The sequence below is a fragment of the Arctopsyche grandis genome, chromosome 1 (genome assembly GCF_051622035.1).
Source record: "Arctopsyche grandis isolate Sample6627 chromosome 1, ASM5162203v2, whole genome shotgun sequence".
NCBI lineage: Eukaryota > Metazoa > Arthropoda > Insecta > Trichoptera > Hydropsychidae > Arctopsyche > Arctopsyche grandis.
The window spans coordinates 3,638,811-3,661,997 of NC_135355.1; the positions used below are offsets into that span (position 1 = coordinate 3,638,811).

The 23,187-nt window shown below is 32.5% G+C and overlaps 1 protein-coding gene across 1 annotated transcript in view; it reads right to left on the reverse strand.

The window, feature by feature from the left end:
* The window catches only part of LOC143913204 (netrin receptor UNC5B-like), a 119,550-nt gene that overhangs the window by 66,821 nt on the left and 29,542 nt on the right, over window positions 1-23,187 (reverse strand). The gene's annotated exons all lie outside the window — the stretch shown is intronic.

Below are 23,187 nucleotides of genomic sequence, written 5' to 3' on the forward strand. Positions count from 1 at the left end.
CGAGAGAATGCAAAAGGGTAAAAGGAAGACCGCAGGGAAGATGAGTAGACGAAATTAGGAAAATGTGTGGGGTGAGATGGATGACAGTTACGCAAAACAGAGACGAATGGAAGTATATTGGCGAGGCCTTCATCCTGCAGTGGATGGTGAATAGCTGCAGATGATGATGAGGAAATGAATGATTTATGATTAATACAAAGTATCAATGAATCAGCGCAACTTTCTCAACGAATCAGTACAATGTTTCTCATCGTACACCATTCGAGCACGACCTTCACCTCGGATTAAATCCAAATGTCGACTGTCGAGACCGGAAGCTAGTTGGGGGGTGGTGGGAGGATAGGGTCGTTAGTCATTTTCGGCGTTTGTGCGAAATCGAGGAAATTTCGCGAACAAAAGCTATCGGCCGTTGCGTTTGCGGCGAATTCTCGATATCGCGCTAAATTTAATTGTTCGCACAACAATGGCCGGCCCGGATTGCTCCATTCAAAATTCGCACACTTTGCGGTGCACGTTCGACTATTATTGTTTCCGGTGTGAATTTTAGCGTTTAATCGCCTGCTAATTAAATTTATTTTTCAAACCGTACTGTCCAAACGGTGAGCTGTACGCAAAGCGAATTGCAAAATTATTACCTCACTTATAATGTACTATAAGTGTGTATGCGATAGTACGAACATAGAGTGCGACAATCGACACATATAAAGTTATAATACTACACTGTTGAAGTGTCCCTATAAATGCCCTAAAGGTACTTAAGTACTATCTATGTGCATATTTATTATAGTACAAATGCCAAGCCGCTTGAATGTCTAACCAAAATATCAAACATTCCACTTTGGCATTTAATCTGATTTATTGAATAAATGTATACATATGTAATATTATATTTCTGAATTTACATATACGTTTTAGCTCCATTTCATTTCAATCGAACATGTGAACTCGCCTTTACAGATTGCTCCAAAGCGGATTCATACAAACATCATCAACACTGAAATATATGGGGAAATTGTTGCAGAATTTTATTATAGAAATTTGTGAACCTCAGAGATTGAAAAAAAATATTTTTATTTTTTTTATTTATACCAGGAAGGCCTAACAGGTGGCCCAATGCGCTTTATTGGCCAGAAACAACGTACATTTAATACAAGTGTTATTATACAAAGTAAATACATATCAATTAACATTCACATAGACATCTATAGTCAAATTTATAAATTTGCAGAGTTTTTTAAAAAATTCAGCGAAAATCAGTAAATTCCTATCAATTAACATCCACGGAGACATTTATGGCAAAATTTAAAAATTTGCAGCATTCTATACAGTTCAGCGAAATTCGAGATTGCTGAGGACTCGAGATTTGCAAGAAAATGGGTAAGGTTGCCAATTATTTAGAGCCGTTTCAATGAAAATCCGATAAATTAGCAAACTCTGATAGGAAACGGAGTCACAAATCCAAGGTCTGGCCAGTAGAAACCAGTGGGATTTGAACCTGTGACCACTTTGTTCGCAGCATTATATGCTAACCACTAGTATATTCTGCTGGTTGAGATTTGCAAGAGATATTGGAAAGTAAATGCCAATTTACAGGAACCGTTTCAATATGTTTAAAAAAACTGAAATGAAATTGAAAGCACAAAAAAGTCACAACCACGTATTATATATTTCTTCGATATTTAAACATCGAAAACAATCAAATTTAAAGAAAATATGTATAAAATTCTTTACATTTTAGTTCGTAAAGTAACAGAGCAATATATATTTGGAAGCGAATAAAAAATTCATACGCCAAGTCATAATTCTCAGAATTATTTATTATTTTTTTAAATTAGGGGGGAGGGAGCGCCCCCATAGCCCCCACCCCAGCTACAGCAATGATACATACATATGTATATTGGTGCTGACTGTTTAAGCAAGATATTTGCAATTTTTCTCCTTTTATTTAATTATTATGTTTTGTGACTACTTCTGTAGTATTTAAATTTTTGCTACAATTTTTTTTTTGTATTATAAATATGATTTGTATTATATGATTTTGTATTATAAATTTGACCATTGTGGCGCATTAGGAATTCCTGTAATATCATAATGACACAAACTTTAAATAAATAAAGAATAATAGGTATAATACTATGATTACTAACAAAATTAAATTAAAATTGTGAAATAGAAATGATCAGTTGATCAGTAGCTATTTAAATAGACATAAGATGTATTGTGAACATAACTTAGTAACTATAAAAAGCATTTAAAAATCAAAAAATAAATAAATAATTTACCCAAATTTCAATTAAAAAAATAGTTAATTAATGAATTTTTGTATTCGCCCATATGTTTCATTTCATATTATTGATTTTTAAATGTTTTTTTATTATTTCAAAATTATGTTCACAATACAACTTATATCTATTTTAATAGCTACTGATCTACTGATCATTTTCTATTTTACAATTTTAATTTAATTTTGTTAGTAATCATGGTATTATATTATTCTAATGTTAATGTACAGCATAATAGGAAATAGACCTCAAAAACTTATTTACATTTCTTATAAATGCTCATAATACATCTAATACATAATATTAATTAAAGACTTTCTAAAGTCGATGACCTAAAGCAGATTATTTCATATGAAATATGATTATAGTACCGAAAAAGTCATCTATCTGTGAAACATGCTATTTTTTAATTTTATAAATTAAGCGAACCATTTTTATAGCGCTCTACTAATTTACTAATAGGCTTATATATGGAAGACACGACGATAAAGATCACTTGTGAACTTAATTAAGCGTGACGAAAGGGTTAAGAGTCCTCCATTTATAGACATGTTCGGTTCTTATCAAATGCAATATAAATTCGTATCTAAATTTTTGGCTTTTTCTACTACAGTTCATAGTTGAGACATTAAACTATAGGTATAATACCGATATATGTATGTATTTCATTGATGTGCGTTTAAATAATGTTGAATATTAAAATTGTTTGAATGAATACTAATTTAACTTGTGATCTGATTTTGTGGAGAGTTCACTTTAAATCTGAATTTTCATTAATCAAGTTGATGCATTTCGACAAAGGATTGCACGCAAACACAGTTCACTTTGAAATTAATAGATGTCAAACACGAATATTGGATTGTCTCGATACGAACTCAAGAAAATCGTTCACGTACCTATTATGAAGACTTTCCGAAGTGAAAAAGCTATGCGAGTCGTGCTTCAATTTATATGCAAAATATTAGGAAGAAAAAGAAGTTAGTCCGAGACGTTGAATGGCAGGTAATTACCGGCACTCGTCGGGTCATGGGAACGAAATATCGCCTTCGACCGATTATCCGTGCACGTTCAAGCGATCTCGTAAGATTCTTCGCTTTCGTTTTACACATGACAATACAAATCGTAAGCGCACATTTCGAAGTGGTCTCTTTGTGCGGTCCCTCGTCAAATTTCATATTCGAGTGCTTAATGACTTTACATTGTTATTCAAATACGCTTTCCATCCCTTTAAATAAAATCCTCGAAGGGGTATGTTTTTAACGATGCCGGATTAAAATCATTGTGATAAAAATCATCCTTTATGAAGTATGACTGGAAAATTGTTTTTAATTCGAAAGCTTCAGAGTCAAAATCAAACTGAACAAGTATATGTATAGATTAATTTAATCTAAAAATTATACCCTATGTAATATACGTAAAAATAATTGGTTTTGTACGAATATGTATATGAGTATATAAATATATTTATTTTTCAATTTGAAACTTGGTATTATCATATTGAGGTCAAGTAAAAGGTTTGAAACCAAAAATTTGACCGTAGATCAGCGGTTTCCAAACTTTATGCTACTACGCCTCCCTAAAAAAGTTTTTTTTCCGCGCCTAACTTTTATTTTTTAATAGATATAATAATATTGACACGTTTTAAATAATAAACCTTTATTTAAAAATAAAATACTGAACTCTACAATAGACAGAATAATAAAAAGGTTTTGCTATAACATAAATTTATACGAACACGTACATATATTTATTTTTATGTTAAATTACTAATTAAACTACATCTAACACATCAAAATTGAATGCGAAGGATGTTGTTGTTTATTGGCACAAATTTTATCAAATCTTGGGGGCAATATGGAGAGTGCCACTCGTAACTCCTTTTCGACTATTAACCTGGCTCGATATTTCGTTTTCAATTTTCCAAAAATTTCAACCAAATAGGCAAGTTTAACAATAAAATTATCGTTTGTCCACAAATGTGCCTCTTCATGATGGTTTTCTTCGAGAAAGGTTGCTATTTCTTCTTTGAGTTCAAACACCCTTTAGAATCATTTTTGCACGAGATAGCCAGCGAACTTCACAATAATACAAAAGTGAGGAATAATTGGCTTCCATATCAGCACACAGCTTTGCAAATGTAGTTTATAATTTTTATAACTTTTGTAAAAATGCTGTTCAGTTCCTCGCTAATATTTTTTGACAATAGAGCTGCTCTGAGAATCATACAGTGTGTCCAGATAGGACGTGGTGCTTTCTTTTTGATCAATGCTTTAAGACCTGCTTTGTGTCCGGACATTGAGTGAGCTCCGTCGGTACACAGTCCAATTATTATTTTATGTCGTTCACAACACAATTATTTCACTTTATGTCATTTTCTTCAACAAAACTGTCTATTATATTAAAAATTTCAATGGATGTGGTCTTCCCAAGAATGTGTTTGCAAAATAATTTATCTTCTAATATATTATTATCCGCGACATATCGAACATATGCAATTAAATGGGCATCTTTAGCTAAAACAGAGCGTTTGCAAAGGCGCAATTTTTTTTAAAACTTTTTCTTCGGATAATTTTTTATAGGAATTAAATGTATATATAAAAATGAAAGAAAAATAAAAATAAACATTCACGCATTGAATTTTTACTGTTAAGCTACGATATGAAGTTTTATTTATTTGTAGATATTATGGTATGAAAATCATTTTTTTATTAAAAAGTTTTGGCGCCTCCCCTGGCAATAGTCCGCGCCTCCCAGTTTGGAAACCGCTGCCGTAGATCGATTTTGGAAGAGGTCGTTGCTTTTTTGAAGGATTTTCTTTATAATTTTTACCCACCCAAGCAACGCTGGTAATTTTTTAGTAATACAATTTAAAAATAGTCCTAAAAAACGTCTAAATCAAATCATCAAACTCGGAAAAAGTCAAAATTAACTGAAAAAATTATATTTTTATTAATGTACATATATTTTTCTACATATTTCACCGGACCAAGAAACGCCAGGCAATTCTAGTAGTATAGTACAAACAAATAAATGTTTGTCTGTCCAGTATGAAAAACTACCAAATTTTGAATACAATCTCAAGGTACTCTTACTATAAAACATACTGGAAATGTTATTTTTTTTTTAATTTTCCCTTACCCGAACAATGCCAGGTAATTTGTCTATATATAATACATGAAATTCTGTACTTTTAAACTTTGCAAGTACTGACATATAATTTCATAATTTTGCAATCGTAAACAAACATAGAGTCGTGCGTAAAATTTTCGTAAGAGCTTTTTTAAGAGTAAGATTTTATCATTTGAAGCCATTAACCATACACTGCTGGATGAAGGCCTTTCCAACACGATTTCTATTCGTCTCTTTTTTACGCAACTCTAATTAATGTCACAATTGTGTTTTGATTTTATCCACCCATTTACCTTGCGGCCTTCCTTTCACCTTTTAACATTATTTTGAGTACCTTTCCAGCGCTTCTTCTATCCACCTTTCATACATGATTTTAGTAACCTGACCCACCTTTTTTCGATTAAATCTTTAAGAGTATGTTACGATACATATATAAATATGAAATATTTTAGCCAACGTGTGTATGTATGTACGTATCTCTGTATATTTGAAAAATTGCATGGGAATTGTCGTTTTTAAGTTTCTATGTATGTATGTACAATATGATTCAATGGAATTTTAACCATCTGTAATTGAACTGAATTCGAATTGAATGCTTGGCACCCTAAAGGGTTAAAGCAGCCATTTCAGGCGACAGTTAGACGCTAAATGCAGAATTGGCACAATTGAGTGCAAAGAAGTCTTTTGTAAAAAAATACGGTTTTAACGACTACGGTCCAGACAGCGATCCCAGAATGAGACTCGACTCGGAATAGCTTTCAAAGCTCAAAAAAGCACTCGTTGAATAATTGGATAGGATTCATTTAGATCTTGTCTCACTTCTAAGCACAATTTCACACAAATAAATTCGCTTTATATACTGCGGATATATCGTGACATAATAAATTCTACTTCAGAATTGGAATAATGTTTGAAAATCGTCGATCAACAATTTCCACTCGGGCTGTTTTCCACTCGTATCGCAGCAACAAGACGTAATTTACAAGTTGTCTACTAAGCTTTTATTCGACAAACTCCGTCTCGATTTTCCTCCGGAGGAAAAACCGGACAGGATAATCTTTTTATCCACATTTGGCTTGAAACAAAGCACTTATTACATCGTAGAGAAAATTTATGTGTTTGTTTTCTTTTCGACGATATCTACGCTACTACCCGCCGAAGGAAAACTCAGACAAACGAATGAATCATTTATGTGTGTTATTTCTATATATATATATATATATATATAAAATATGTCGAGGAAAATTCGATTTTATTCCTATTGTTTTATTCGCATTCATCGTATTAATAAGTCAAACAGCCAACAGACTCGCAATAAATGTATCATCATCTTCTAACAGATATCTTATCATAAAATAGAGTTTGCAACATAATATGTAATATATAACATGAAATTAATATGGATGGTTCTATTTATAAAAACATACTTTATGTTATTTATATGATCGGTATATGAGCCCAAAACGCCTTTGATCAGTACTTTATATTTAATGATTTAATGTAATAATCAGTTTATTTTGACAGATTTTTCGTATTTTGGTAGATGAAGCTGAATGGTGCCTTTTTACAAACCTCCTTCAGGAAAATATTTGCCTCTTATCCGATCGTTTTCATACTTTGCCATATTGCTCATTTTGGTCATCAATACACGTTAATGTATCGTCTGCCATTACGTTGGAGATAAAATATCGTATACAACGCGTTTTAAAACGGGGAAAGTAAATCTTCCTGACGTTTAACAAGCGTTGTTTAACAAGGCGTAAACTGTTCGCCATTACACGGCATTATCAGATTTTAATTGTTTAAACGCCTATAATTCACTCTATATTTTATGAAATTTGCTCTATTGGTTCTCGTTATCTCTAATATATAAATATTTATAGTTTTAACTCTCATATGTATATATATAAATTTCAAATTTGGCGTGTAGCATCTTGTAGGGTAATACACGATATATATTGATTTTTGGCCAAATATGTCAGACTTGACATTTCACGGCTAAAAGTATATCTCTTCACTGGGTTTTATCTGCCAGATAAGTATTCAATAATAAGTTATGTTGTATCTAATTGTTAATATGATTTACAATAAGCTTACATACATTTAGTTTTTTACAATAAGCTTATTTATTATTATGGGTACTATTTATCGACCCGGCAAATAAAAAGAATGCCTTTTTCTAAAATAAAAGGGTAAAAGGAAGAACGCAGGGAAAATTTATGTGGTGAGTTGGATAAGAGTTGCGCAAAACAGAGACGAGTGAAAGCGTGTTGGAGGACTTCGTCCTGCTGTGGTTGGAGTGTGGTTGTAGATAATGATGATGATGATATGTATATTTAATACAGTATGTATAAATAGCCAAATCAAAATAAATAAAAAAAATTAATCATAAATACATGGATCGAATCTGTCAGTTTGTAAAATTGAGATTTTTTCGGGCAATTCCCGAGATGAATTTGTCTGAAAATTGGGTCGATTGCTTTGCCCCTCCCCCCTCGCACCTACCCTTTAAGTTTTTGAACACACTTTTGTATACATTTTAATATTAATTTCGGAAGCGTTGTAGATTTTCATCGTACACGTGTAAAATTACAGCGGATTTACAGTTATTTATTATCCCGGCTTTAAGTCTTAAGGCTTTTTTTTTTTTAATATTTCATAGGAAAGGGAGGAAAAAAAAGCGAACTTCGTAAACCGCTCATCGTAAGGTGTATTCTCAAGACGATAATTAACCCAAATCCTCGAAAGTGGCAATTGTGGGGCTTCGAGTATCGCCTTTTCCATGTCGGCTTAAAACAACTTCGAAAGCCTCATAAAAATCAGTCAGACATTTGAATATAAACACGTTAACGCGATGTATGAGAAAAGTTGGGGAAAACAGCTAAGATTATATTACACATCAAGAAAATCAAAATACAAAGACATATAATTCGATTATTAAAATTTGTATACGTACATGTGTTGGGAAATCTATCGGAGACTTTCCTTTTGATGAATATATCTTTAGCGTTTTTAAAACTATTTTTTTTTAAATGAAAACAAAACACATGATACTAGTATTTCCTTGTTCACAAGTCTTTTCAACGAAAGTTCAATAAACTTGGGTGTTAACGTCTCGATAGTTAGAAACTGGCGGTCTCACGTAACTAATACCCAGTATGAGCTTATTGGTTGCCTTTAATCTGAGAAGGCTTTGTTTAAAACCCGCTGCAATAAATACACAGAAGAAAGGAAAAACCACGAAACCTTATATTCCACTACGTTATATAAATTGTATACGATATTACGGGAAAATTCGACGATTTACAAAATTGCATCTCATCATGGTGTTGTTTCAACTCGTTGCAGGCGGTGCTGCAACAAAGCCATTATTATAGTCGTAAGGGCTCTGGCTGATCTAATTCCTACGGTCAGAGGGATGATATGGGGGGGGGGGAGGGGAATGAAGAAGCAGGGAGAAGCCGCTAAATAAAGCAAATGGGATCCCGGGGGGTAAATTAATTAAGAGGGTGCTTCGGAGATGTTTGCATTTCTTTGAAAATTCCGACCGCGATCAAATATCGAAGCGTTTTAAGTATTTTAGTTTGTTCCGAGGAAGTTATTTATCATATTTATATGGCGTACTGTGGTGTAAAAATAATAATATAATAAAAATAATAATATAATAAATAACACTGACTAAATTTGACCAATTGAACTCTAATACAACTATGATTTTGTTGCTATATTCACGTTTATGAGAAAATATATTTATTGTTGACTTTTAAAATTCGACGGTCTAAGCAATAAAAGTGGTTGCTTAGACCGTATGCATTTGAAAAAATGCGAAATAAAAAATGCAGAGCTCATCACTCCATCTCGCTCGCTCGCGTTCACTTACGAGGGGATGAGCGCATCACAGAACGTTTCATATTGTGATTTAAAATCATTTACCGCTTGAATTAGTAAGTTCAAATAATATAAAAAATATTTAAATTGAAAACCAGCCCTTGTTAACGTTGTAAAATATAGAATTGGTCCGATAAATTCATAGAAGCTTGAAGAAAAAATGTGTAAAAATAGAATATCTATAATTAATTGTATTTTAAAGCAATAAAGGTTCTGTAATGCGAGGGATGAGGGAATGGAACTTTTCATATTGTAATTTAAAATCATTAGTCGAAATATAAAACTTGTCCAATAAATGCATGGCAACTCGAGAAAAAATGTGTAATTATTATTTTGAATAAAAACACCAATATTTTTTTTACTACCGCCATCTATGTATAAAATTAATGACTACCAACTGTCACCGAGATTAAAAATGTTCGGACTTGAAAAGCTTCTTAAACGATATTTTATCTCTATCGTAATGGCGGAGGATCCATTTACTTATACTGATGACCAAAGTGAAACGTAAAGGAGGTATGTAAATAGTATTATATACAAAACTAAAAGGAGGTTAGTATTTAAAAAAGTTTTTTTTATCAGGGTTTTTATTTTAAAAATTTTAGTTTACTAGTTATATAACCGGAGTAGAACTTTTAAATCAGCCGATAACTAATAACTAAAAATAAAACTATCACTGTTTGATCTGTGTACATATATTAAGCCTGTATTGGTTAGAAAGTTTGTTTTGATTTGAGGTTATGGGCTAAACGTCATTCTGTCAGATTCACTGAACAGTGTTGCCACCCTGCATAAAGGCCGGTGTGGCAACACCCAAGACCGTTGGCTTAGCAAGCCTCCACAAAACTATAAATATTTATATATTAGAGATAACGAGAACCTATAAAGCAAATTTTATAAAATATAGAGTGAAAAAAGAAAAAGTTATAGGCGTTTAAATAATTAAAATTTGACAGCGAGATGGCAGGGCGAAAAGTTATGAAACTACCGATGTGAATGATGAATGCGACAGATAAACGTCACCGTGTAATACGATGCAGTATTTTCAAACGTGTCTAATACGATATTTTTTCACCATTGAAATTGCGGATGATACCTTATCTTATATTAATGACCAAAATGAGCAATATGGCAAAGTATGAAAACGATCGGATAAGAGATAAGGGATATAAAAAATGACCGCTTACACGGAAACCATGTGAAACGTATAAGAGGTTAGTAAAAATATAGACTTTTAAAATTTGGTAGATAATTAATTCGAAGTATTTTAAAATAATAAGTAATTTAAAAAAAATATATATCTGGAGATTTGTACAAATTGCACCACTGTGCGCCAGTGCAAATTCTTCGCATAATTTACCAAATAATTGTATTGATCTGCAAAAATCCATATTATGAATGAATTCTTTGGACGTAAAAGGCTTTTGAGATGTCGCTTTCGTAAGCGAAAGGGTTTCCACAGTGCCGAACTGCCAAAATGCCAACATAATTAATCATAAGGCGGCTGCCCCACCGGCGCGGGGGGCGCTTCCATGTTTACAAAGCGATTGCGTGAAATAACATTCGCTCGAGTGACTTGTTGACTTATCACACCACACTTCCACTGAAATTATTATTTTAATTAATAACAATAACCGCACAATCGAATGACGCTACGGGGAAGCTGAAGATATCGAACCGTGTTCGCCATAATATACATAATTTCAATGTTTCCCTGACGATTAATTCCAATATGTATGTACACACACACTCTCGTATGTACATATATAATTTGATACTTCACAGTATTTAATTTGATACTTCACAAATATTTTTTATTCAACTTAGTACGATGTTACGTATTAAGTATCTTTATCATACGATCCTGCAAATTTTACAAGCTTTTTATTAGGTTCAATCTATTCAAGCCTTTCCAAGCTCCAAATAATACAAGATAAATCCCTAAAAATAATTTATAAAACACCCATATAAACTAACTTTTATTTAAGGATCAAGACTTTTTGCTGCTGGGCAAGCTTACAGTGACATTAGCAGATTGAAATTACTAAATATACTGCTACCTACGCCGCGGATTAAGCGAATAGAATCCCAGAGACTATGTGACCGTTCAAGGGTTATCTGTTAACGGATTAACTAAGTGCTTGCACTTAGACCAACGGATATCTGTTATCGGATTAACTAAATGCTTGCACTTACTTCCATTATATCTGGACTCTAAGTGCATTTAGGCTAAGCAATGACCGTTATTAGTCCTTTCTCAGAATCGGTACGGGGAGACCCAATGTCGTGGAAATACATATCCGAATACGTGATTATACAACAGGTAAGCCAATAGAATCCCAGAGACTGTGTGACCGTTCAAGGATTATCTGTTAACGGATTAACTAAGTGCTTGCACTTAGGATCAACGGATTAACTAAGTGCTTGCACTTAGGATCAACGGATTAACTAAGTGCTTGCACTTACTTCCAGGATTATATCTAGACTCTAAGTGCATATAGGCTAAACAATGACCGTTATTAATCCCTTCGCAGAACTGACCCATACCGTGGGAAGACATATCCGAATACGTGACTATACAACAGGTAAACAGATTAGACGTCCTGAGAGATCTACCCTTTATAAGGCGGTACGTAGTCGATATCACGTCATTCAGGACTGAGCACTGCCAGTGCGTGTATCTCCTTAATCATCAATAAATGCTGTGAAATGACTGTTGGCCTTTTACTTGGATCCTCCACCCACCCCTACGCAACAATACTGTGTATTGAAGAATTAGTGTGCTCTGAATTAAGTGGCAAAAAACAAAATTCTAGAAATCTAAAAAGCATAAAATAAAATACGCAAAAAAAGCTTTTTATTAGTGTTACATAAAAAAAAAATTAAAGATAATAATAAGTTAAATAAGATAACAGTACAAAAATATGAAACGTAAAGTAATCATAGAAAAATTTCTTTATATGACCAAATATGATTATATAAGGGGTTTACGGATATTATTAAGTAATATATACACCCCAAGTATAAATATATATGTATCACCATGGGGAAAATATTTATTCTACCCACTCTGTAAAATGTATGAATTTCTCGAAATATTTTTAATATAGAATTTGTTCATAGATGTCTCTATAATACTGTAAAGGGTTTACTTGTTAGAATTTTATATATACATATACATATGTATTTATATCTGCATATTAAATATAGTAAATGTATTTTTTTTTTGGCAACTAATGCTTTATTCATTGTTGTATATTTTAAATTCATAGATTTATTACCAAGACTGATTCTTTTCAAAAACCACCCGTTGCAATATCAACGGGCACAACACTAGTTAATAAACACATTTAAGCAAATTCTATAATAAATATGAATGTATGGTTAAAAAATATATTCGAAATGTAATAAATGCTGGTTTCTTTGCCGTGTTTTATAATGCCTTGCAATATACAAAAATGCGGCAATGAAATGAGCTATTACTTTTCTTTCTTTATTTTTAGTTTATGTACAATTTTTTTTAAATTCTCAGAATCTTCCTCTCTTTATTATTATTTTTAAATCTTCCCCCTTTTTATTTTTGCACTCTCCCCTCTTTTCAATCAGTGAAAATGCGAATTTTTCTCTGGACGTTTGAATCGCAGACACAATACATTATAAATATGTAGTATCTACATACATACAATACAAACGTATATAACTTTAAATATTAATTAATTTCTTTTTTATTACATGTGATAAAATGTTTATATAATAAATAAATAACTCATAATATTCCTCTTTATTGAAAATTAAATACGTTTCTAAAAATAATTGGTTACTATAATGCTTTTTTTATTTAATTTTAAATTGTATTTGTTCAATACATAAATCTGAAGCAATTCTACTATTCTTTAGAAAATCGTATAGAATGAATCACAGATTTAATGTGAAAATTGCCAAAAGAAAAATATGGATAATACGCTTCTTAGTAGAATAAAGTTTTTCTTAGAATCGTTTCCCCCCTAACCAGTTAAATGGAAGCTCATTTTTCTTTCGACATAATATGTTTGTATATTCAACGAATCGCAATTTTCGGATGACGTCATTCGATACTTACACGTTCCTCGGAAAAAATAAAAGGTCAAAAAAACATTATTCAGAAGATGATAATCTCAAAATCTCATCATAAATGCATGTACATATGAATCCAAACGACTTTTTCATTTGATCAAGTCTCGGTCATAGTCTCATTAGATTGGTCATAAACGAATGCAAATTGTCCGTCCGTTTTATTGTTCAATTAAGTGCATTCAATTGAATAATCAAAGTGTCTCTTAATATCCGGCCCATTTGACGGCGAATGCAAATTGACGTTTCTGTACGTTTATTAATATTAACTTCGCGGTGTAAATCGAGCGAACGAAATGAAATCGCGATGTGAAAAATCAAAAACGTAAAAATAATCGCCTTCACAAAGCGGGCAATTTGTTTGGTTAATTTTCATTTTAAGTGTCACGCGAGCTCGTTCGTGAGCGCGGTCGTCAACGGGTTATAAAAAATCGGTTAATATTTTAATAAACACACAAGCCCCGGTCGTGGGAGGGCTGAACGTTTAATCGAGCGATAAGGGTAGTTTCATTTTTTTTTTATTATTTACTCGAAAGAATGAATTCGTACGAGGTACGTTTAATTTTGCTGTTTCGAATTAATGATTGCACTGAAACGTTTCGTTATCAAATTCTAATAATAATATAATAATCACTGAATTTAATTATATTTTAAGATTTAAGATATCCAAATGTAAGAAATTAAGTATATGATTAGATTTTCGAAGTATTCTTAGATAATTTTGATACAAACTAGTGCAAAAACACATGCATAGCTTCAAATGTATCTTCTACATACATATGTACCTACATACATATCTAATATATAATTTCGAAAGAGACTTTGCATATATGTAACCTTGGTTGGTTGGTTCGTAGACAACACATTCGATTTTTTGTTTTCGAATCATATGTGCCAATTCGATTTTTTTCGATTTAAAGGAAGTCCCCGGGGGCGAAGGCGCCGGATTCTAGTATACATATAATTTCGAAAAAAACTTAGTATATATGTTTGTTTGTTCGTGACAGTCAATTTAATAAAAAAAACAAATGAGTATTCAAATAAATTTACTTAATTGTTTACTATTAGATTAGTCATGTTTAAGCGGTTTATATTACAAATACCGAGCGAAGCCGGGTAAAACCACTAATGTACTATAAAATATGAATGTTTGTTTATTTTTATGTTATACAAATCTACAATTTGAAACTAGAACCTAAATTTGGCTATACTTACATATGTAACCAGCAGAATAGACTAGTGGTTAGCATATATGTATATATGTAATGCTTTGAACAGAGTGGTCACGGGTTCAAATCCCACTGGTTTCTGATGGCCAGACCTTGGATTTGTGATTCTAGGTCGATCGCTTCCTATCAGATTTTACCAATCTATCTGATTTTCATTGATACAAATTGGCAACCTTACCAATTTTCTCGCAAAATGTCGAGTTTTCATCAATCACGAATTTCGCTGAATTGTATAAAAAGCTGCAAATTTACAAATTTGACCATTAATGTCTTTGTGGATATTAATTAATATTTATTTATGAACTTTGTATAATACTAATATTATTTGTATCAGATGTGTACAATTTTTCTGACTAGGAAGGTGCATTGGGGTTACTTGTTAGGCCTTCCTGGTATAAATTAAAGATGAAATAAAATAAAAATATACTCATTATGTTATAATTTATATCAAATAGGATTAACATACAAAATTCACAGACACTAGATAAAAATTCTACAAAAATTCGCAATATCTTCTTCATCTTTTGATATTTCGTCTTTAAATAAAATAAAAATATATCATTATTATCTCAAGAGTAGATATTCATTCAATTTTTTTTTCAATATATTTAAATTAAAGTACCTTTCAATTTAATCATATAATATACATACATACATATATTAATAAAATCGAGATCAAAATTTCTCATGAAATCAATACTTTATCTATTGATACTTCTTATACATATACATACATATGTACATATAAAGTAAAAATAATCGAGAGCGAGTTTTGTAATTTGACTCTGTTATCCTGAAATTAAATTAACCATGAATTTTCAATAATAATAATCTTACGAACCTTCAATATTAATCACATTTTATTTTATTTTTTCAAGAAAATCAATATTGTAATATGAGTCGCTTCAAGGTAAATATTTATTTATAAAAACAAATTCATATTTCACATGTTTAATGGAATACTTCAAATAAATCGATAAATTTGTAAAATATATAGGAAAAATTGGGACACATCGAGGCATAATATTTTGTCCCAAATAAACCGGCGTCCTAAATAAGCGGGATTTACAGTATTGATTGATATTTCAATTAAATGTTTTTACCAATGAGTATTACAATACTATTTTTAAGAACAACTCTTGATGTTAGGGAATATTTTACGCCTCTCTTTATGTAAAAACCAATTTTCAGGGAAAAATCTCCGTCACCATTGACTGGATGAGTCACGGATTACATTTTCCGGGCTCGTTCGTTTAAGCAAGAGTTAAACGACGCGTTATGGACGTAAAAATACCCATGGGTTGTATGCGCAACTTACAACATTCAAGAAAACCGTGGGGACGTGACATTTCAAGTTATTTTTAACATCGCAAGCACAGAGGGTGGGGGGGGGGGGGGGTGCATTCATCCGATGCAAAAGAAGGGTCGTCATCGGGGGTGTCTCGTGCAAATTGAAACTTAATACCGAATCTATTAGAGAGTGAGACACGAGGAAGAAGAAGTCGTATTGCTCGGCTATATGGGTATACGCGTAGCAGGGCAGATGCATTTCTTCGACAAGGGGGAGGATGTGCACTTGAGTGCAGTTTGATTCATTGCCTTCAAATACAGCGAGGCCATTAGCAGGCAGTTTGCTGCACTTATACGTCGTCGTCGGTGCGTTATGCGCGTGCTAGGGATGAAGGGATGGGGGGTGGGTTGGATGGAGGACTCAAATCAGAAATATCTATAATGGGGGTAATTGCGCGTGTGTTTGATGAAAAAAGAATCAGGCTTGGGATATAAATATGGTGATATTAGGAAGATCCAGATGCTAACTAAATACACGAAAAATGGTTCAGAGACGAGATATGACTTTTCTTATAGATCTGTTGCGTAGGGATGGGTGGAGGATCCAAGTAAAAGATCAAAGCCGTGTAACAGCATTTTAAGGAGATACACACACTGGTAGTGCTCCGTCCAGAATGTCTTGATATCGCATAAGTACCTCCTTATAAAAGAAAGGTCTCTCAGGGCATCTTCGACGTCCGGTTACTTCCCTATTTTTTAGGCATGTACCCGGATATGTATTCCCACGACACTCAGTCCCACGCTATCGGTCACTTCTGAGAACTTCACGGGAATGCGACCGAGTGCCGCTACTACGCCCATTCGGTGGCCATTGTTTAGCCTACTTGCACTTAGTCTGCAGATAATCCTCGAAACCAATTATAACGGTCGCACAGTGTCAGGGATGCGCCTCGGCCTAATATGATCGGCCTAATTAGCCGGCGGCTCTTTTTATGTTATTTAAAAAAATGTTGATTGGCTCGAGATTCGGAGATAAATGTGCTTTTTAAATCGCGTGATTTTTCTATATCTTGGTGTTGTTCGGTCGATGTCTCAAAATCTGTCAATTTTCTGTTCAAAATGAATATTGTAATCTATAGTCGGGTATTTTATCTTTCATTTGTAGTACTTTTCAGCTTTCAAATCTCTCTAAGTAGTCGTCCAGTTCAAATCAAAAGTCAAAAGTACGTATTTTTACTTGGCATTTTTTCCCACTGTTAATATTATTTTATATTGAGTTTTTTCTATTGAAACATGTTTATTGGGATAGTGTTCTAGCCACACTATTTTTTTTTTCGTTTAAAAGGGTTAATCGGAAGTGTGCTGAATTTTAAATCGGTAAAATTGCGAGCTAAAAGCTCGTACTAGTATTTACACGTATGTACACGAATCTGAATTGAATTAATAGGGATAATATATTAAATTATCTTTATATGAGTATTAAATAAAATTCCACTTAGAAAAATCATATTTTGACTATTATTGTGGATTAATAACAAAAATTCGTTTATTTTATCGAGGTAAGCCAGTTATCAATATAATTTTTAAACACATATATCTCCGAATATCGAGCCAATCAACATGTTTTATTACCAGCTTTGTGTTCACTGCGCATAGATGTATAAGAAAAGTAATATCTCGTCTCTGAACCAAAAAAAAGTAATTTCGTAATTTGTCGAACAGTGATATTATTAAAGTTTGTTGGTTTTCGTTGCATACAAAATTGGCAACACTTAAAATTCAATCAAAATCAAAATCCATCCACACTTTTATATTATTTCCACTACAGAAGGCAAAAGGGAAAGTACTCGAGATTAAAAACAACGTTCAAAGGACAACTTTTTTGTGCTGGTTTTATTTTTTATATTATAAAATATGAGAACATTTGATGCGTCGAGCCGATAAACTTCCCCAAGTGCAAAGCATGCGGGACGCGCAATCAAAACCTCTCAAAAGTGCACAAACCTGAAAATTATATATATATATATATATATAAAAGCAAAATACGAAGAAGGGTAGTATGGGGGTGAAGAATGAGGAAACATCGGGACCATTCGCAGCACCGGAAATGCTGTATAAAGCTGGAGCCGGAAATACAAAGTTAAAAACTATTTAGTTCGCGACGCGACGACCAGATGGAGCCCCGACAAACTTTATTCTTCCAACGAAAGAATCTTCTTTAGAGCACTTCAACTTACGGTTTGGCTGGAATGGCTGAAAAGCTCAGTTGGCTGGACTTTAAACATTTTTATTTTGCTAGCTGGACAGTCTCGTAATAACGTAAAGCCATCAAATACCAGTGTGGGAAAAGTTGTACTCATCGTAGGGCCAAACTGCTGGAACTAATTGCTATGGATCGATATCGGATATTTTTGGCAAAACAGTACAAAAGTTTTGCAAATATATTTTACGACCTTTCGAGATGTATCTATCTATAATGCAAATTTTACTCTTAAGTGACGTTCAAACTTTTTTATCATCGAAACTTTTATCCATAAAATCACGAGCATTGTACTTGCATATATTATAATATATTCTGAAAATCGTAAAAATATCAAAATTCACTGCTTAAAACTTTTCAAACAATAATAAAGAGGCTTTTAATAATACTGTGTATACATATGTACATATGTAAATCAAAGCTCATATCATTATCATTTTTTTAAATTATTTTATTTTATTTATTTATCTAAGTATAAGTTTGGACCATTGAAAAATTACAGAAGTCCGTAAGAGGGCTGTACACCTGAAATCTTAATTTTGTTGCCGTTCCTTTCTTCGATATATATATTGAGTGAATGTATATATTGAGTGAATGCAACAATATATATCAATATATATATTGAGTGAATGCGACAGTTGCGCTTCGACCAGATAATACGTATTTTAAATCGACAAAATCGAGGTTTCGTATTTTCCTATTTTCTCCTTCAAAACTGGACCAATTTTAAAAAAAAAATCATCATCGGTATGAGAAAGATATTTTCTGTGCAACTATGTGCGTATTTTTTTTTAAATCGACCGTTAAATAAGCACGCTGGACTCATTTCTTGGGTGTAAAAAAGAGGCGATTTTATAGATGTTTGGCGGCTCCTAGCTCCTATAAAAAATAAAACGATAGATGCATCCCAATAGTAGATATCCATAGCATATTAAAAAATAATTTTTCTAGTGCCATAATTGAAGAAGGGAGAAGTATAATACGTTTGTATGGACAAGGCGCTGGTGTCCAGCCAATGGTCGAAATAATACAGAAATATGAGAAAAATAAAAAAATATATAATACATATGTATATATACACAGACAAAAAACATTTATAAATAATCGGGAAAAAAACTAAAGCATTATAATAAAAGCAGATAAAGTAAAAATATCAAATAATCAAAATATCAAATATCAAATACAACATATAACCCGCAAATACAAAACATATCTGTGAGGCCTGAATAGAAGAGAGAAGATTCCACTCATACATAATTATGTATTATACATATAGATATTTTAACAATTGAATTAAAAACTTTGACTGTGCCCCATCATTTTATTTCTAGTTAGATCTCAGGTATAAATAATTTAATACACGACTTTTGTGTCGTTCTATGCAGCGGCGCAAAATTAACAAATCTATATCAATATATTGGCAGTAAATTAAACGAAAGTCACAAAAAAGTGTGGCTATTTTCAAAAAGTTGTGCATAAGTTCTTAATTGATGAAACATGTATGTTAGGTCGACAGTACATAAAATTGTCTGCGCCGAGTATTTATAATATATGGGAGGGTAAGGAGATTGAAATGACAATGGGCGGGTCACGTAGCTATTACATAGGACGATGGATGAACGAAAGAAGTTCTCGAATGGTACCCGAGAGAATGTTAAGGTGTGCAAGAAAAGGCCGCAGGGGAGATGAGTGGATGAAATAAGAATAATATATGTGATGAGATGGATGAAACTTGTCCAAAACAGAGTTGAATGGAGCCATGTTAGAGAGGCCTTCATCCAGCAGTGGATGCCGAATTGCTGTGAATGTATATATGTATTTACATACATACATAAATATATAAAAAATAGTATTATGTTGTAATATCGACAATTTAAGTTGCCAATGTGCTTTGATAGGATATTAAAAGATGAAGAAAAACTGAAATCATAACTTAGCTAAATTGTTAAAATTGTTAAAGGGTTATCGCCATTGCGCTTTAATTACGCGATATGTATGTAAATTGTGCATGCATTTACTATTGCCTACTCAAAAGATTCAAATGAACAATAATAAGTATTTTTAAACGTAATATAAATATACATCCATATATGTATGTAAATTTCAGTGAGAAATTCCACAGCCGTGACAAAGTTTTATCCGTTAATTTTGCAATAGACGCATCGCGATTTTACTCAGTGTTGGCATTGTAAACACAATGAATATTTTCAAACAATAGACACCCGTATAAGGTTTCGCCTAAAAGCCCGTGCATTCTAGAGTGGTGGGGTTTATTTTTCATATTTTATAAAATTGTCGAGCAAATAGAGGGCAACGGTGCGTGGCGGCGGGGACCCGAAGACCCAAACCAATATTTGACTTTGAGGCCTCCCATCTCTCGAGTCCCGGTAATTCGATTCTAATAGTTTGCTCTCAAAAAGTTTGCCGAGAGTAATGCTGTTTGTGCTGTCACTGTGAAAACACATCAAACACTGTGTGAAAAAATCCTCTTTTATATTTGGACGTACATATATACATATGTATAGGTGCAGAATTTAAGACAGGTGTGCATACATTTAATGTGGACTTTCTACATAGAACTTGCACGTCGTAAAATGTGCGAAAAACTGTCAATTCAACACACTTCTTAAAATAAATATGCACGGAATACAAACGAATAGGTGTTTGGTGCAATTTATAGCATCAATATAAAATCACATATATAATATTACCTTATATGTGCTAATGGCGTAATTTTCAAGCGTTTCTTGAGCAGGTGAAACTTTTTTTACTTCAGTTTTTTAACTTAATACTAAAACTAATTTCTGGGTCAACGCAGCGTGTAAAAATATGTTGGAGAAAATTATTACTGATCAAAGCAATCAGAAACTGAAGAAACAGATCGATTTACAAATTTGAGGTTATGTATGTATCAGTGTAATGGCTGTCAAACGAAATCGATGACACAATACTAAAACTAATATCTGGACCTGGTTTGGATAACATTTTTTTGTACTTTTTATTACAAAAAGTGTGGATGCACTTTCTATTTTCTATTTCACTATTTCAACAACGAAGTTTTGATAGCTCTAACCTTCCGACAATGGGATGACAAAAACGATGTGCGATGAAAATGGCTTATAAAATCTAGTGTGATAAAAGGTTCGAAGAAAAAAAGTTGCAGTTCGGAAGAGTCGCTCTCAGTCCAAAATCAATGCAAAAAGTTGAAATCAGAGAGTTGAAAACAACGATAGATGAGATCGAAAAGAGAGACTTCAAACGAGCGGCGAGAACGCCTTGGCCAAAGAACGAACACCGCATCGGCCATTTCAATTTTATAAAATTATATTTTAAAATTTAAAAGGAAGAATTTAATATAAATACAGCAATAGATATGATTTGAATAGCTGATATAACATTGGACATAATATGTATTAGAAGAATTGGTACCCAAGAGAGTTTGAAATGTCACAAGAAGAACTGTCAATACATGTAAGTATGGGACAAATTTTGAGCTAAATTAAGTTAGTGCATTAATAAGCTAATATGATAAAGTCTAAAAGCTTTTAATATAAATTTTATATGAGATGAGAGTAAATGAAAGTGAAGGAATGTTTAATTGAGCTGCATAGAGTTGGTAAAAAGGCGCGAATGGAAATTTAGCTGTTTATTTTATTTTATTTATTTATTTACATATTAGCCACAATGACATTACAGAATATCCTAACACGTCACTGTGATCAAACATATAAGCATAATACAAATACTATATATAAGAAAATTAGCGAGATATCAATGTTATAGATAATACATTTTTGAAATCATATTCAAATAGTGGTGACATAGTGGGTAGGATGAATATTGCCAATTTGTTGGAGGAACCGCTTCGACAATGAAATCAGTTAAATTGGCAAACTCTGATAGGTAATGATCGACTTGGAGTCACAATTATCTGACTAGCAGCATTAATGACAATCACTGAGCCATGCTGCTGAAATGGCAGAATACGTTCGCTCCGCTACAAACCGCTGCAAAACACGCGGCTGCATGCTCATTTCAATTTAGGTATTTTTCGTTAATTAAGTGTTTGACCGCGTGTTCACTCGAACTTGTATCGATGTCGAACGTATGGATGTCTCTTTCGCACGCATATATTTTGCCGCGAGTACTGCTCGCACTTATGGTGCGTACGAACCAAACCAACGAACGGTCTCTGGGCCAACTTTTTAAACCAGTAGCGTACAAAATATCGAAATAAAAACGAATAGTTTTATTTCAAACAGTGATAGTTTTATTTTTTGTTGTATCTAATTGTTATTACAAACCTCCTTTAAGCTTTACTTACGATTACAATTCAGGAAAAAATTTGCCTCTTATCCGATCGTTTTCATACTTTGCCATATTGCTCATTTTGGTCATCAATATAAGTAAATGTGTCCTCCGCTATTACGATGGAGAAAAAATATCGTTTTATAGTGCCTACGGACTAAACCAACGACGATTTTGGGCCAACTTTTTAACCAGCAGGATAAAACCAGTAGCGTACAAAATATCGAAATAAAAATTAAATTTAAAAATTGAAATTAAATATCAAAATTAAAACTATTATTATTATATTAAAATTAAATTCAAATATCAAAATAAAATTATAATCATTATATTAAAATTAAAATTAAATATTGAAAGTTAAAACAGAACATGCACAATTTAAATACATTTTCGAGATTGACCTAAAATTAGATCATCAACAATCACATACGTAATCCTCGACTCAAGATGTTTTGACTTACGAAGATACGCACTAAGATCGAAAAAAAATCAAAGAATTATTATTTTTACTTCCTCGTAAAGCACAGTTACTGAGAATATATCATGTATTAGTATGGGTGACCCAACGATTGTCGCCAATCCATTGCGTTGTCGGTACATCAATCGAATTTTTTTTAGTCTTCAATTGTTTCTCTCGTCGAAATAAATCAAGTAATTAAATCATTTCAGCGGTAAAATTTATCGGATAATG